This window comes from Hyperolius riggenbachi, chromosome 2 (genome assembly GCF_040937935.1).
Source record: "Hyperolius riggenbachi isolate aHypRig1 chromosome 2, aHypRig1.pri, whole genome shotgun sequence".
NCBI lineage: Eukaryota > Metazoa > Chordata > Amphibia > Anura > Hyperoliidae > Hyperolius > Hyperolius riggenbachi.
In genome coordinates this window covers 117,510,250-117,526,684 of record NC_090647.1, presented here as the reverse complement: position 1 = coordinate 117,526,684, position 16,435 = coordinate 117,510,250, and the positions used below count along the sequence as shown (strand labels likewise).

General features: G+C 43.2%; 1 protein-coding gene across 2 annotated transcripts in view; it reads right to left on the bottom strand.

Moving 5' to 3' along the window:
* Positions 1-16,435, bottom strand: part of ASIC1 (acid sensing ion channel subunit 1) — a 387,423-nt gene that overhangs the window by 17,076 nt on the left and 353,912 nt on the right. The window lies entirely within an intron of this gene.

Here is a 16,435-nt window from a genome sequence, read left to right as displayed (position 1 = left end):
TGTACCAAATAGAGCCAGGCCTGCTGAGATAAGATTTATGACAGCAGAAACATTTATGATTATGTTGGAATGCCTTGCCATGCAGGGTCAGGTTGCAGACTGCATAATAAACACACAGCAGTGGGTATATGGAAGTTGATTTTAAGATGGGCATTTCTTGCCATAAGCTTCGAACTTTGTATCATTATTCTATCCCTTTAAGTACATTTTTCATGCCAAAAGTCCTCTTATGCTAAAAGCAAACATTTTAATGTACCACATGCAATTTGCTTTTTGTCAGTGCAATTTTGACAACACAACAATATTAGTAGTAATTCTGGTTCAGCTTGTAAAGGTGCGTACACACACCCTACTAAGCTCGGCCAACCCGGCCTTTTTGTGGCTGCTTCGGCCAAGAATTGAACATATGTACAGTTGCCCCCTGAGCTTGTTTGACCCATTAGCACAGCGGTAGGGAACCTTAGCTATCCAGCTGTCATAAAACTACAAATCCCAGCATGCATTTGCTTTTATTAATCATGACTGTGGCTGTCAGACTCCTGCAATGCATTGTGGGTCTTGTAGTTCCAAGGTTCCCTATCACTGCATTAGCATCTTCAAAGGAATTATCTTGTTTGAGTGCACTGCTTTTGACCTCAGCCGTCCTCATTGTGCTGTAAATTCTTGGAATGCCTTGATGTCTCACTGCTAGCAGATATAGAAACTGAAAGCAGAAGTCCTCTGTTATTGTCTCACACTGCCCCCTAGTGACAAGTGGCCATAAATACACATTACAGCAGTAATAATTAGTAGTCAGGAAATGTAACAAATAAGAAATTAAAAAATGAGCTAAAATAAAATGGCCTGGAGTACTTGAATGCCTCTAAATAAATTGGCTGCTAAGGGGTTAAAGAACTGGAACGCTGGATCGTTAAATGACAGCTACCCCTGAGTTTATAGTTCTTCTCCTTACTCCTCCCACAGGAAGCTGCTCCGTTGTGCATTATGTTTTGTCCCTGCTCCCCTCTCCATAGCGACAGACGCATGCTCTGGTACAGCAGAGTGAGGCATCTATACAGCACTCGAACGTTTCCCCGTGGGATTGAGTTCCAATCCCTCTGCGCAGCAGTCACTTGATCTTACAGATATTTTTTAGTATTATTCCACTCCAAGACACTCTGAGAGTTACATAAACACTATGCACATCTATAGTATTTCCTTGACACACAATAAATTGTATTATAGCAACACAGACACAAAACTGGAACAATAATATGCCCTGACAATCCAGTCAGTCTATGCTACATAAAGTACACCTGAACTGAAAATAAACTTATGAGATAAATAATTGTGCCCATAAGGTGGCCACAGACCATACCATTTTTAAAAAATCTTTTCAATTCAAGAATTGCAATCAATTTTTACGACTTATTGTAATCTTTTCTGGAGATTTTTTAAGGGGTTACAAAATCTAGGTCTAAAAATATCAGATTGCACTGACTTGGCTGTTCATTCAGTTCCCACACAGAAAATTATGGCCTTTTGAACTTTTCATTACTAACCTGCAAACAGTAATGTTCATACAGATACACAGAGGTTTTATAGCTTTTAATCAGTTTTCAGGAGAGCTGCACTGCCGCTTGATTGCTCCGACTGCACGGATAAACATCCACCACTTTCTCATCCATACGTAATGAAACAAAACTGGCTTAAACTTTGCTTTATGGTGTACCTGATAGGTAGAGAGAAGCCCTCATTCTAGGTGTCCGCTATGACATTTACTCACTTATCTGCCCTAGGCTAAGCATTGAGGTTTCTTAGTAAACATGAACGTCTCCATGCTCAGAGGCAGAGAGAAGAAAGGTGCAGTGCGCAGTGCGGAGGAACAAAAGGGGCTGAGTGTGGAGAGACGGAAGGAGCATAGTGCGGAGGGACGGAAGGGGAGCAGTGCGGAGAGATGGAAAGAGGCTCAGTGTGTAGAGAAACAAGGGGCGCCGTGTGGGGGGACAGAAGGGCCACAGTGTGGAGAGACGAAAGGGGCTGAGTGCGGAAGGACGGAAGGGGCGCAGTGCGGAGGGACCGAAGGGGTGCAGTGCAGAGAGATGGAAAGGGGCTCAGTGTGGAGAGACAGAAGGGGCGCAGTGCGGGGGGACAGAAGGGCCACGGTGTGGAGAGACGGAAGAAGCTGAGTGCGGAGACGGAAGGGGCACAGTGCGAAGGGACGGAAGGGGCGCAGTGCGGAGGGGCGGAAGGGGCGCAGTGCAGAGAGATGGAAAGGGGCTCAGTGTGGAGAGACAGAAGGGGCGCAGTGCGGAGGGACGGAAGGGGCGCAGTGCAGAGAGATGTAAATGGGCTCAGTGTGGAGAGACGGAAGGGGCGTATTGTGGAGGGACGGAAGGGGCGCAGTGCGGAGGGAAGGAAGGGGCGCTGTGCGGAGAGACAGAAGCGGCGCAGTGCAGAGGTACAGAAGGGGCGCAGTGCAGAGAGTTGGAAAGGGGCTCAGTGTGGAGAGGCGGAAGGGGCGTAGTGCGGAGGGACGGAAGGGGCGCAGTGTGGAGAGATGGAAGGGGCTGAGTGCGGAGAGACGGACAGGGCGCAGCGCGAAGGGACAGAAGGGGAGCCGTGTGGAGGGACAGAAGAGGCTGAGTGTGGAGAGACAGAAGGGGCGCAGTGCGGAGGGACAGAATGGACGCAGTGCGGAGGGACAGAATGGACGCAGTGCGGAGGGACAAAAGGGGAGCAGTACTAAGAGACGGAAGGGGCACAGTGCTTAGAGATGGAAGTGGTGCATCTTGTACGCATGCAATACAATCAGGATGTGAAACTGCACAAAAAATACTAAACAAATTAGTAACATGATTCCCTTCAACAACTTTAAATAGCTGAGAATGACAAAGCTATGAAAGATTAAAGAAGACCCTTCCACTGAAATTTGATAGCTGCAATTACTGATTTTTATTTTAAGCTATAAGTTGTCAGGATGACATGTCTATCCTCACTATCTCACTGACAGGGATACAGGGCTGTGGTAACAAAAAAAGGATGGAGTCCTGTGATACTGCACAGAAGGGGCGAGCACATAAATGACACTGTTACACCTGATTGTAGACCTCAGATAATAGTCAGACCTGACCTGTTATCAAAGTCCATCCAGTTATGTCCACACAGACATGCATGCTGGGCTGCCTGATCAGCGGCAGGCACTGTTTTGTGGAAAGGGTAGGAGGAGGGAGATGGCCTCCTGATGCAGTTGAATATGATACCAACTGACTGAACAAATCCAGCTTGGCTAATAGAGGATGCAGCAGCTGATGAGAGACATTTGTACAGACAGGAAAGTATTTCTTTATTTACAAAAGCGCTTCCTAAACAGCAGTTGCTCGGCCCTACTGCTAAACTAGCAAAAACATCTTTTGTATAGAGCCTTCCCTGAGAGTTCTTTTGTAAAAAACAAAGTTAACACTGAGAATCCCCCATGAGGAGATGGACTAGTCTACAATCTTTCAGATCTGTCAGCTTTTTACTACCTTTTGTAAGTGACAGCAGCATAGAAAAAAAAGTAATTTATAATGCATTTTACTCTGGGAGTAATGTACATTTAATAAGTATGTATTTTACATTTACATTTTTTTGTGATAGTGGTCCTTTTAGGCTGAAGGAGACAAAGTTTGTGCTGAATGCACAGATCACCCATCAAAGAAAATATGTCAAAACAAATGGCACTATCCAGGGCACTATCTGCACAGTTTGTATGTTCTCCCCGTGTCTGTATGGGTTTCCTTCGGGCACTCATTTTTCCCATATCCCAAAAACATACTGGTTCTAGACTTTTTCCTGCCCGAGGCAAACTTATGAGGATGTGCCCCCCCCCCCCCCCAAATTGGAATGATCGCACAGCACCCAACAATTTGAACCGCACGTTATAGCTCGGTGAGCCCCCCCCCCCCCCCAAACACCCTCAGTATAGGTAGGTAGCCAATTATAGGTGCCCCCAGTGTTGGTAGCTAGGTACAGTTGACCCAGTATAGGTTAGCTGGGTACAGTTGCCCCTAGTATATGGTTGGCCAGGTACTTAGAGATGAGCGTAATGACTTAATTACGATTTCGCGAAATCTCGCGTAATTACGATTATGGCCGTAAGTACATAATCGTAATGAAGAAGGATTTCGTGAAATTCCGCGTAAGAGTAATTTTCGCGTAATTTTCGCATTACAGTGGGTATCGCGAAATTACGTTTGCCTTGCATGCAAACATTTGTAAGCGTAGTTGCATAACGTAATTTCGCGATTGTTCATATTACTGTAAGCGTTCATTTTCGCGTCGTTTTCGCGTTACGGTGGGTATCGCGAAATTACGTTTGCCTTGCATGCAAACATTTGTAAGCGTAGTTTACACCCTTGAACTGCGCATGCTTAGTTTTTACATTATTTAACGCGAAAAAGCGTTTATATGCGAAAATTTGTTAGCGTTCGTCTGACTACCGCTGATTCGCTTCTGATTGGCTAATGCGAACAAGTAATTTTTTATAGCTAACAAGTAATTACGAAATTCGCGAAATTACAAAGAAATGCGAAATTACGGGATGGTTTAACGCGAAATTATGTTATGGTTTAACGCAAAATTACGTTATGAACGAAACGCAAAATTACACATTGAAAATTACGCTTACGGTATTTTCAATTACGATTTTAATGGCAATTACGCTACCATAATTTTGCATCGTAATAGCAAATTTTGCATGCATAATTATAGTAACGCGAAATTTCGAAAATTTCGGCTCAACCCTACAGGTACTCTCTTTGCTTCCTGTTTCTTCCTGGTGCTGCCCCCAGACTTTTGCCGCCTGAGGAAGTCGTCTCACTTGGCATCATGGGCAGACCGGCCTGCATACAGATAAGTTAACTGGCTTCCCCCTAAAAATTGGCCCTCGACTATGATACATGCACTACACGATACATACATAGACATTTGCCTCTGGTAGGAGTTAGATTGTGATCCCCTCTGAGGGACAGTTAGTGACAAGACAATATACTCTGTACAGCACAGAAGATGTTAGTGCTATATAAATAATAATAATAATCATAATTTGATACTGATTTGATTCAGATTATCTCTTCATAGAAATGTCAGGTTTTCTTTAAAGGATACCCGAGGTGATATGTGACATGATGAGATAGACATGGGTATGTAGAGTGCCTAGCACACAAATAACTATGCTGTATTACTTTTTTTCTTTCTCTGCCTGAAAGAGTTAAATATCAGGTATGTAAGTGGCTGACTCAATCCTGACTCAGACAGGAAGTGACTACAGTGTGACCCTCACGGATAAGAAATTCCAACCATAAAACGCTTTCCTAGCAGAAAATGGCTTCTGAGAGCAGGAAAGAGATAAAAATGATCAACAGTTCATAGATTTTAGCTCTGGCATACTTCAATGAAGGTGTCATTGAGCAAGAACAATAAAAGTCACAACTTAAAAAGTAGATTTAAACATAAAAGAAAACTGTGGATTATCTCAAAAAGTCATTTTTAGAAGACGGAAGATAGATACAATCGTTTATTTCATTAGTTTATTTTCGCCTCGGGTGTCCTTTAAATCACACCTGTAAAGCTGTAAAGGATGAGGTATGTAGTCCCTATGGGAAAATGTATGGCCATTCTTCCGCCTCACTTAATTCAGTCTACAGAATAAATACAAATTTTTTTTACAAAGGGAAACATTTTCTCAAGATAATCTCCTTTAAAAGGTTTGTAATGTAATATGGTACTTGTTATGTTCAGCCATTTCATAAATAAAATAAGAGTCCTGCATTATGCAAACAATACTACAATATTTATGCCAAAAATTGCAGCTGCTACATAGTTGACTAAGCGAGAAATGACAAGGGGCTGTGCACTATAATACCATGGATCATGAGATTTGTTTTTATATTTTTTTTAAAATGTAATACAATTTTTTAATTTATAAATATTCAATGTGAATGTTATACTTTCTCTCCACGCTAGAAACTGTCCTGCTGAGTCCTGATACTTCTACCCAATTTCATGTCATCAGCGAAAAAAGGCGACATTACTTTCTATTCCATCTGCTAGATTATTCATAAAATGATGGAAAAGACCTGGGCCCAATACTGATCCCTGTGGTACACCACTGTTTGTTAATATTTTCCCTTCTGACCTTAAATGTGTTATTTACTCTAGTACAATACCATCATTTTACCCCAGTTTTCTTCTGAAATATAAGATTATAATGAAAACATTAGCACATAAGGTCCAGATCTTAAAGAGAATCTGTATTGTTAAAATCGCACAAAAGTAAACATACCAGTGCGTTAGGGGACATCTCCTATTACCCTCTGTCACAATTTCGCTGCTCCCCGCCGCATTAAAAGTGGTTAAAAACAGTTTTAAAAAGTTTGTTTATAAACAAACAAAATGGCCACCAAAACAGGAAGTAGGTTAATGTACAGTATGTCCATACATAGAAAATACATCCATACACAAGCAGGCTGTATACAGCCTTCCTTTTGAATCTCAAGAGATCATTGTGTGTTTCTTCCCCCCTGCATCTCTCATGCACTGAAGTTTCAGGCTGCTCTTTTCTTCCTGCAAACAGCTTTACCCTTGTCTGAATTTCCTCAGTATGTGAAAGCCCAGCCAGCTCAGAGGACACTTTATCCAGCTTGTAAAAGATACGAGAGCAGAGAGAAGCTGCACTAATCTAAATATCACACAGGCAGTGTGCAGAGAGGGGCCTGAAAGGGGGAGCTTATAGCAGAACCACAACACTGAAGAACTTGGCAGCCTTCCAGACACTGGCTGACAAGTCTGACAGGGGAAAGATACATTGATTTATTACAGAGACTGTGATAGCAGAAAGTGTTGCAGTTAGCCAGAACACATTAGAATAGCTTTTGGAACTTGTAGGATGATAAAAAACAGGATGCAATTTTTGTTACGGAGTCTCTTTAAGGCTAGTTACACACCGGGACGTTGCGTTATAGTGGACGTTATGGTCGCATAACGTCCCCTAACGCAACGCCTGTCGGTGTTGGTAGAAGACGTTGAGTGAGCCGCGTTAAGCGGCTCTTTCCGCATTAGGGCAGTGAGAGTGGCGCTGATTGGCCGGCGGGACCACGTGATGCGGAGTGAAACACTCCGCATCACGTGGTACCGCCAGCCAATCAGCGGCCACCAGTGCAGTGCATATTGAGTAGCCATGTGCGCGGCTACGTAGCGGCCTCTCCCCGCCTCCTCTCCGACCCAACACTGAGCATGTGCAAACAGTCTAATGCGGCTTAAGCCGCTAGAACGCTATAGTATGCTGCACGTTCTGAAGAACGTGCAGCGTTACATGTAACGCAACGTGGGCAGTGTGAACAGCCCCATTGACTTGTATTTCTGTGCGGTGGGCTGCGATACAGGCTGCACTAACGTGCGCCTGTAACGTCCCTGTGTGGAAGCAGCCTCAAGTGACACTGAAGCAAAAAGAAAAAAATCACGATATAATAAATTATGATACAATGAATAGAACATTAGTAGCAACGAAAATAGTCTCATATTTTTACTTTCAGATACATAGCTTTTATTTATAACATTGCCTAATTATGTCATATTTGCAATGACAAGCTGCACTCTGTATTTTAAACTATAAAACAAGCACAGCTAATGACCCTTTGAACTTCCCTGCAGTTAAATCTTATCTGAATCTCTTTGACTGTTTCTTTGATGTATAAGTGCTCCAGAAAACAGGACTGTCTTCGAACCAAGTTGAGTCAAAGAGCTCAGAAAAGTATTTTTGCATAGATAACAACTGATGTTTCTTAACTCTCCCTGTACTGGAAACAATATTAGAGTCATTACTTTACTACTAATGCTGTATTTTTTTATCTATACTGTACTACACATACAATTTATTATATCATACGTTTATTTTCGTATCAGTGTCACTTTAAGTTTACTTTTCAGCTAAGCTAAGCCTGCCAACTCAGTACAAAATTCTGAAGTGTGGAAACTCAAAACATCACATGCATACAGTGTGTGTTGTAGAGCATTTCATTTTACGTACTCTTTGTAAAAATCACAATAATTCCAGATATTGGACATGTCATAGATAGCACACTATGGGCTTCATTCACTAAACCGTGATAACTGACATCATGGTCGCACCAGCGGTTTTACGCGTTCTATAACTTGTCGCGCAAATTTTTATAACGCGCGCAAAACGCTAGCGTGACTGAGATGTCAGTTATCACGGTTTAGTGAATCAAGCCCTCTCTGTGACATGTCTGATGCATCAGACACAACGGGGACTTTGGGAACTAAGATTCCGGGCTGTGGATGGTGACAGTGCATCCGCTGTCACTGTGTATATCACAAATCCTTGCTACTATGGACCAGGCCTTACAGCAAGTGCTTCAACTTCTCATAAGTGAGACTGGAGCTCAGATACAGGCTCTGTACTGGCCAATCAAGTTCTTATAAAACAAAATTAGTAAGTCCTTTTTTTATGGACCTCACATTCAGAGCTGCTATAATAAGTAGGTTTTCCCCGAAGCTGCTGGCGCTGACCAGGGCCGGTTCTCTCAGGAAGCAAGGTGAAACATTTGCATCAGGTGCAGAGATTTCAGGGGTAGCATTTTTGTACTGTGTGTACCTTCCTGAGGAGGAATGGAGTGGCGCTGAGGGTGAGCAGTTTGTTTGTCACAGACTCACAGCCAGCCAGTGTGCTATTGTGTTGAACTGCAGCATGTCATGTGAGAACATTAAATGAAGCAGAGTAAATTGTCGGGTGCTGTGCAATCATTCCAAATCGGGGATGGGGCGCTTCCTCACAAGTTTGCCTCAGGCAGCAAAAAGTCTAGAACCAGCCCTGGTGCTGACAGAAGTATTAAAAGCGCATCATTCTCTTGAGGCCCTTCCACACTAGGGTGTTTTCATTGCGATGCATTACCATTTTTTACCGCAGGCTAACCCCAAAGCAACAGAAATCTATGGGGCATTTCATACTTACTTCAGCGCGATGCGATGGAGGTATCCATTCTGAGCGTTATCGGCGAACACCCACAGTGACCAGAAGTCGCGTAACTCTATGGCACCGCAGATATTTTAAACTGTGTTGCGTTTGCGTTGCGCATGCGTGGAAGCGTATTTTGTCATTACACTTCCGTGCAATTCTTTCTGCGGACACAGGAAGTGAACACTAGAGAGCATCACTTACACCTTGGATTGCAGCCAGAAGTGAGATTACCGAGCATCGCCACGGTAATCTCAAAAGGCTATGTTTAACGTTGCGGTGCAATGCGATCATCCGATCACACCGCTAACGCCAGTTTGTGGTGTGAAACCGGACTGAATGCCATTGTATGTTGTAACATTAAAAACATGCTTCACTGAATTCAGCTACCTTTTCCAAACCCATAAATCAGATCCTGCCCATTGTGCCCTCAGCACCACATTTTACAGTTAGCAAGTAGGTAGTGTTCTCCTAGTGTCAGATGAACCCAGATTCCTCCATCAGACTGCCGGAATTTAGACAAGCCAGGAATTTAGACAAGTCACACAGATTGTGAAAAAATACTTGCCTGTACTGGAGGCCGATGCAGCTCTTAACATTGTCCTTAAAGCGGAATATAACCCTGCATTTCAACTTTGTTCTAAAACATTATTTACAGTATATTATATGCAAAAAGCATTTTTTTTTTACTAGACCAACATTGGAAGGGTTAAACACAGGTTTTAAGTTCCGTGCAGACGTTCAGATAGTTACATTCTATTTAGTTAGATGTAACTATTGATAAACTTTACACACTCTTTGGCTGTCCTCCAACTCCTTCTCAGTGAGAGAGATGAGTCACAATAAACACTTAGATACATTTGTGTAAACAAAAAGTATCTAACTCAAGTTCGGATGCGTCTGCAAAAATCTCCAGGGACTTTAAAGCCCTGTGTAACCCTTCCAATGCTGGTCTAGTAAAAAAAAAAATGCTGGTTGCATATAATATACTGTAAATAATGTTTTAGAGCAAAGTTGAAATGCAGGGTTATATTCCGCTTTAAACCAGGAGTTAGATTTGTTAGCAGGAGGGCCCCTACATTGGGAAGTATCCTGTCCCCTAGCTTATTTTCCGCCGGTTCTCAGCGTCCATGCTGGTTAACCACCTTAGGTTCCTATAGGTGTAACTTTTCTACCTGCAAGTACTGTGTTGTGCATAGACCTTCACGTTCTGTTGTATGCTTTTCCAACGGAAATACCTTTTCTATGAAGCAATATATTAACTGTGATACTAAATCCGTTGTTTACCTTATTTCTTGTTCCTCATGCCAATTACAGTATGTTGGGTGTACTACCCGACATCTCAGGCAGCGAATAGGTGAACACTATAGGGGTGCCGGGTGGGTGACTACGGAGGTATCAAATGTAGCTAAACATTTTAGATCTGTCCATCTGGGCGACATGTCCTCTTTCTCATTCCAAGGTATTGAGCGTGTCCACACGCCAGTGAGAGGAGGGGACGTGTACAAACGACTCCTCACTCGGGAGGCATATTGGATCTTTAAATTAGGGACCCGCTCACCGAGAGGCCTCAATGCCAGATGGGACCTGAACTCAGTTACCTAATGTGGACTTACTGTCCCTGACTATAATTAGTGCAATACTACAATATTAGTAACATCTGTCTGTATATACCACCTTTCTTTGCGATGATTATTTGCCAGTTGCTGCGTAATATCGTGCCATGTATAATCATATGTATTTACATTTTTACTGTGTATTATGTTTTTATCTATTTGATTATATGATTGAGGTTGTCTCTCAATTTCCTTTTTTAATGTATGCACCTCTTTGTGGGTGGGGTTTGTGAACATGTGACTTTGGGTGTGGTGCCTTTCTATTTAAGGATCATTCCTGTTCACTTGCACCTATGCTATGATTAAGGACGTGTAACGTCCGAAACATGTCAGCATGTGGTGATGGATTTTAGCTTGCCATGTACGTGATTGAATAAAGCAAAGTTTGTTTCCACTGACCTGGTGCGGAATCCACTTTCTATTGTACTGGACTTGGGGTTCGAGCAGCCCATTTTTCCTGCACTGTTGGTGGACGGAGCCGTGAACGGAGTTCCACCTACATCACAATGCCGGAGGATGAATTGTGGGAATCCATTTCCACCGCTCCAGAGTCCATCACATCATATGCTTGGCATTATACAGGGTGATTTGAGAGTAGTATGCAGCTGTTCAGCCATAGCAGCCCAGTTCATGAAGCACACAATGAGCAGTCTGCTGATATGTTTGTCAGAGGCAGTTTGGAGCTTGGTATTTAGTGCTGCAACCGAGTGCGCAACACTCTTCAGCACCCAGAGGTCCTATCCTGGGAGCCTGAATAGCCTGGATGAGCAGCTATAGCTTACATGACGGAGGTGACAACCTGCAGTAACTTGTATTCAGAAGATTTAGGTATTTGTTTAGCAAGGTCTATAGGTTTCCACCCGTAACCAAGCAATGCAACAACTAAAAAAAAAAAAACCAAACTAAAAATATTTAGGGCCTTTGTTAGTCAAGCCTCAAGAAATGCTATATCTAAAATCCTGAATAACTTAATTTAGCAGCACATGAGACAAAATATACCTAATATACTATGTATATTTAGTCCCTACTTTTGAGTGGAAGTGAGCACAGTCCACGTGTTTCCTGTTTTTGTGCAGTGATAACTGTGAGCTAAAACATGATGGAGTGCAGAGGGTTAACTTTACTGGCGGTGTTTAGCAGTACATGTGAATTGACCCTTGCATATAATACAGCATAAAGCCACGCATGTCCAACAAAGCACATGTGACAACCCATTGGCACAACCCATACTTCCACACGGCCAAACCAAATAAACTCATTTACATACTGCGCATACAAGCGAAACGTTACAGGAACTGAAGGGGTGACGTGAAACTTAGAAAAATCCAGCTTTTCAGAGAAGCCGTCGTTTTTTTCATAGGGAGACATAGATCAATGAATGGGAACTGTGTTCCCATTCATTGATCTCTGGGGCAGCGGAAGGCGGTGGGAGCACGGCTGCAGCAGAGCATGCTATCTGGACGGATATATCCGTCCAGATAGACCTAAGTGGTTAAACCCCACGTGACACCCAATGCCCACCCATAGCTAGAACCCAGTACGGGCATGACACCAAGTATTTGCATCCATGTCACACCCAGTACCTGCACCCAGCGACCACATGACATCCAGTACATGCACCCAGATCTCACATGGCACTAAGTACCTGCAATCAACACCCGCATGACACTCGATACCCACCCATAGCCAGAACCCACATGACACTCTGTACCTGCATCCACAATCAACATGGCACCCAGCATCTGCATTTAGCACCCACATGACAACCAATACCCCCTAGCCAGAAACAAGGAGGGGGAACATGCGGTCACCGGTGATAGGTCTGTCTTACTCCACACTACTGAATGCAGCCAGCGCTTCTGTGACTAAATAGATGTGTGTGTGTGTGTGTGTGTGTGTGTGTGTGTGTGTGTGTGTGTGTGTGGTGGAGGGAGGGGGGGGGGGAGCTGGGCACAAGGCCCCTTTTTGAAATTTGAGCACCCCCCACCTAAGGTCCCTCTGCACGGCCCTGGTTGAGTGTGTGAACGGGCCTTTAGACATAGAAAACTGTAAACTTAAGTATGATCCTTTCATAGTGTTTTTTTTTTTTTACAATTAATTATTTAGTATTTAAATAGTGCTGACATCTTCCGCAGTGATTTACAGCGTATATTGTCTTGTCACTGCAGTCCTCAGAGAAGCTTGCAATCTAATCCCTGCTATAGACATACCGGTAAATCCATCAAAATGTAAAGCCAATTCAGGGGGAAGCTAATTACCTCAGATAAGATGTATGTTTATGGGATGATGGAGGAAATGGGAGTGCCTGGAGGAAACCCATGCAGACGTGAGAAGAGCATATAAACTCTGTGCAGATAGTATATGTGAATAGCTTCAAATCAATTGCAGTTGCAGTTAGCCAATCAATTGCAGTTAGCCTAGTTGTCCATTGTTGTTTCCAGGGATGATCTAGCAAGTGAAATCAATGGGTAGTTCAAATAGTTATTTTAAAATTCGTCATGGCCGCTAAGTGGAAAATGTTCTCACTTAATCTTATATTCTTAGATTTGTATTCTCTGTACAACACTAACTGCATGCAGCTTTCATGTTCTTCCCTTGTGTGCATGGCTTTCTGGGAGAAAGAGGGTCACTTCAGTTTTCCTAGTATTCTTAATGGCTTTATAAGCATGTTCAGAAGATTTCTGCTTGGTGGTGAGGGAAATCCTGCATAATAAACAGCCTAGGCTAAGCATCACTGTGGGTGGGGTTGGAGTTACATATCAATATACAGCAATATATAGATACAGGATGTGTTTCTGATGCTGACACCAGGAACATTACAGTAAAAGAGGGTATGCTGAATTATTTATTGCATTCTACAATATGTCGTTACAGTTCCTCTTTAAGTCCTAAATAACTAGTGTTAGGGTTGGCAGCTAGCGACAGATTTGTCTTTTTTTGACCAGCGTTAGTGATGAGCTGTAGTCCTTCTTTTCAAAGCGAACATTCTGTCTTATTTCAAGAGCGCCTAAGAAGAACATTCAGCCCTAATCTCCTGCTTGTGGAGTATTGAGTCATACAACTTACAGGTCTTGATGTAATAAATAATACCCGACATTGTCTATTTGCAGCTAATATTTACTCTGCTACTTCTCTTGCATCCTTTCCCCGTTTCAATAACTGCTGAAGTGTGTGCTGGGATTGAATACATGGAAAAGTGCTTTACACAGAAATAAGTAGCTGACCTTTCTCTTCCGTGTGTGTGATTACATTATAAAGGAACCCATCTCAACAGGGAAGCCGATTTAACATTTTACATTTAGGTTTAGCAGCCATTTGTTTTATTTATGTTTTAAAGCGAAATGGATGGCATGTGTATTTTTCATTGTCACAAAGCAATCACAGCAATAATAGCTATTGGCTTTGGGCACAATGGTACGGTGGACGTGGCCCATTTCACCAGAAACCAGATTGGTGACTAGACTTTTGCCCGAGTTTCTTTTTTCTGTTTTGCAAACTTTTGCTTCAAAAAAGTTACAGAGGATTTGTGATCTTTGAGTGGGAGAGCAACATAGCTAGCTAGCGGAGGTGTAACAATAGGGGGCGCAGCCCCTGCAGCGACGGTGGGTCCCAGCGCTAAGGGGTCCCCAGTCTCTGCGGGCGTATTGGTAAGCTGATGGGGAGCTGGGTGCAGGGTGAGCCGAATGACAACTCACCCTTCTACCTCTCAAATTCCCAGTGGCATCAAATACTAATTCCCTCTCTGAGTCATAGCAACTTGGAGGGAGAAGTAACATGGGATGCCGCTATAGACTGATCCCTGAATTATTAGTGTGTGGGGTATGTAGCACTAGTGCTATAGTGGTGCCCAGCGCCGTGTGCCACTATCCCCTACTTCGCAGTCTCTAACCCTCCCTCCTTCAAACACAGAACAGGTATTGTTGTGCCATACCTGATATGGGTGAGGGAACCATAGTGGCTCCAATTGTTGTTTATGATTCCTGGAAGACAGGCCTCCAGGTAGCGGGGTTCACCATGGGGAAAAGGGTGTGAACATTGGTGGGGCTTCAGCAATGTTTAGCTGGGGATCACATAAGTTCTAGTTATGCCTTTACTAGCTAGTAGTAGTGCTAGCTAGTAGCTGCCACTGCCATGATGAGTGGCTGTGAGGGGGCTTTGTAGGTTATCCCAGAGCCCCCAGAACACCGGAAAAAAACAAAGGGAAGAAAACCAGGAGCCAACAGTGCAACCTGTCACCTTACAGGTGTTATACTCACATTTTGTGGGTAGCAATGACAGGGAACCACTAATGCATACGGAAGATTTCTGCTTCCGCTTGGGCTGGGGTATTCATCCCTTAGTGGGGTGGGTGTTGTTGGGAGTAATAAAATACAGACTCTCAAACAGAGAAAGTAACTTAAAAATTCAACTCAGGTGTAAATTGTAACGACTTTTGGGAGGAGACATCCAGAATAATAAAACACATGCCTTGTGGGGTTTTTTTTGCCTTCCTCTGGATCAACAGGGGTATGTGGGGGACGGGCTGGAGTTGTACTTTGTACTGGTTGAACTCGATGGACGTATGTCTTTTTTCAACCAAAATAACTATGTAACTATGTAACTATGTAATTATTAGTATATGTTCTATGTTCAGTTGAAAAGTGCTGAAAAGTTAAGATGAAAAATTACCTCCTAGGTGAAAACTCATGAGTAAAAGTTAATTGAATAAGAGTCACATTTTTTTCCCTCGAAATGCCACCTCTTTGTTATTGCCCTCTTTGTCAACCTTTCTGCTTCTAGTATTTCCATATGTAGGAGAAGGAGGGTTATAGAATTAGTGGGTTGTAAAACTGGCAGTGGAGGCCCATATTACCATGGCTACATCACTGCCAACCCTAATATTGCTTACTAAAATGCTTGTAATGCATATAAAGATGTCATTTTACATGAAACAAATAGAAGCTGTTGCAAGTAAATGGTATCATTCTTTATCCCATAGTACCCAGAGCAGACATTTAGCTTCTGATTTAGCTGCCTCATACCTGGATTTTTATTAGAGATTTGGGGAGTGTCAGCTTTGTGTAGTGGAGGGTGCATCTAAAGGCTCATACACAGGTCCCAACATTCTGCCTAACTATCTTCTGAACTTGGTATGTTCAACTGGCAAACGGCTGGCAAACAACCAGATGACTAACTGCTTACAGGTTGTTTGCCAGATCCAACTGGTGCATCAACCTGCTCAACTATCATGCAGGTTGGAAAGTGTGTACTAGTCTTTTGAACAACTTTGTTTTTTTTTTTAAAGCAGACATGTTGTACGGTTTGTCATTTAGCTGGCGCACATAATATTTAATATTTGAAAGAAAGAAGCAGTTCAGTGTGGCACTCCCTGAATGATATGACCAGTATGCAGGAGAAAACAATGAAGCTGCTGACCTCTTTGCTACCAATACCCCTTTAAAAGGATCCGAGGAATGCTAAGACATGTGCTCCGCCAATATCCATAGAAGGAAGGGTATAACAACAGTGCACATAAAGAAGCAGAAGCGTGCACTAATGTCCTCAAGTGAATTTCGCCTTTTAATCCTTCAGAACAAATCCATGCAAACGGGGTAACATCAGTGTACACATTAGTATAGTTGCATATACATACTGGTGCTGGTAGCAGTGGTCTGGTGGGTGCCTAGGGTGTGAAGGGATCGGCGACGGCCGTTTCGCGTCCAACAGGACGCTTGGTCACGCTGCGTCTGAGTGGGAGAGCAACATAGCTAGCTAGCGGAGGTGTAACAATAGGGGGCGCAGCCCCTGCAGCGACGGTGGGTCCCAGCGCTAAGGGGTCCCCAGT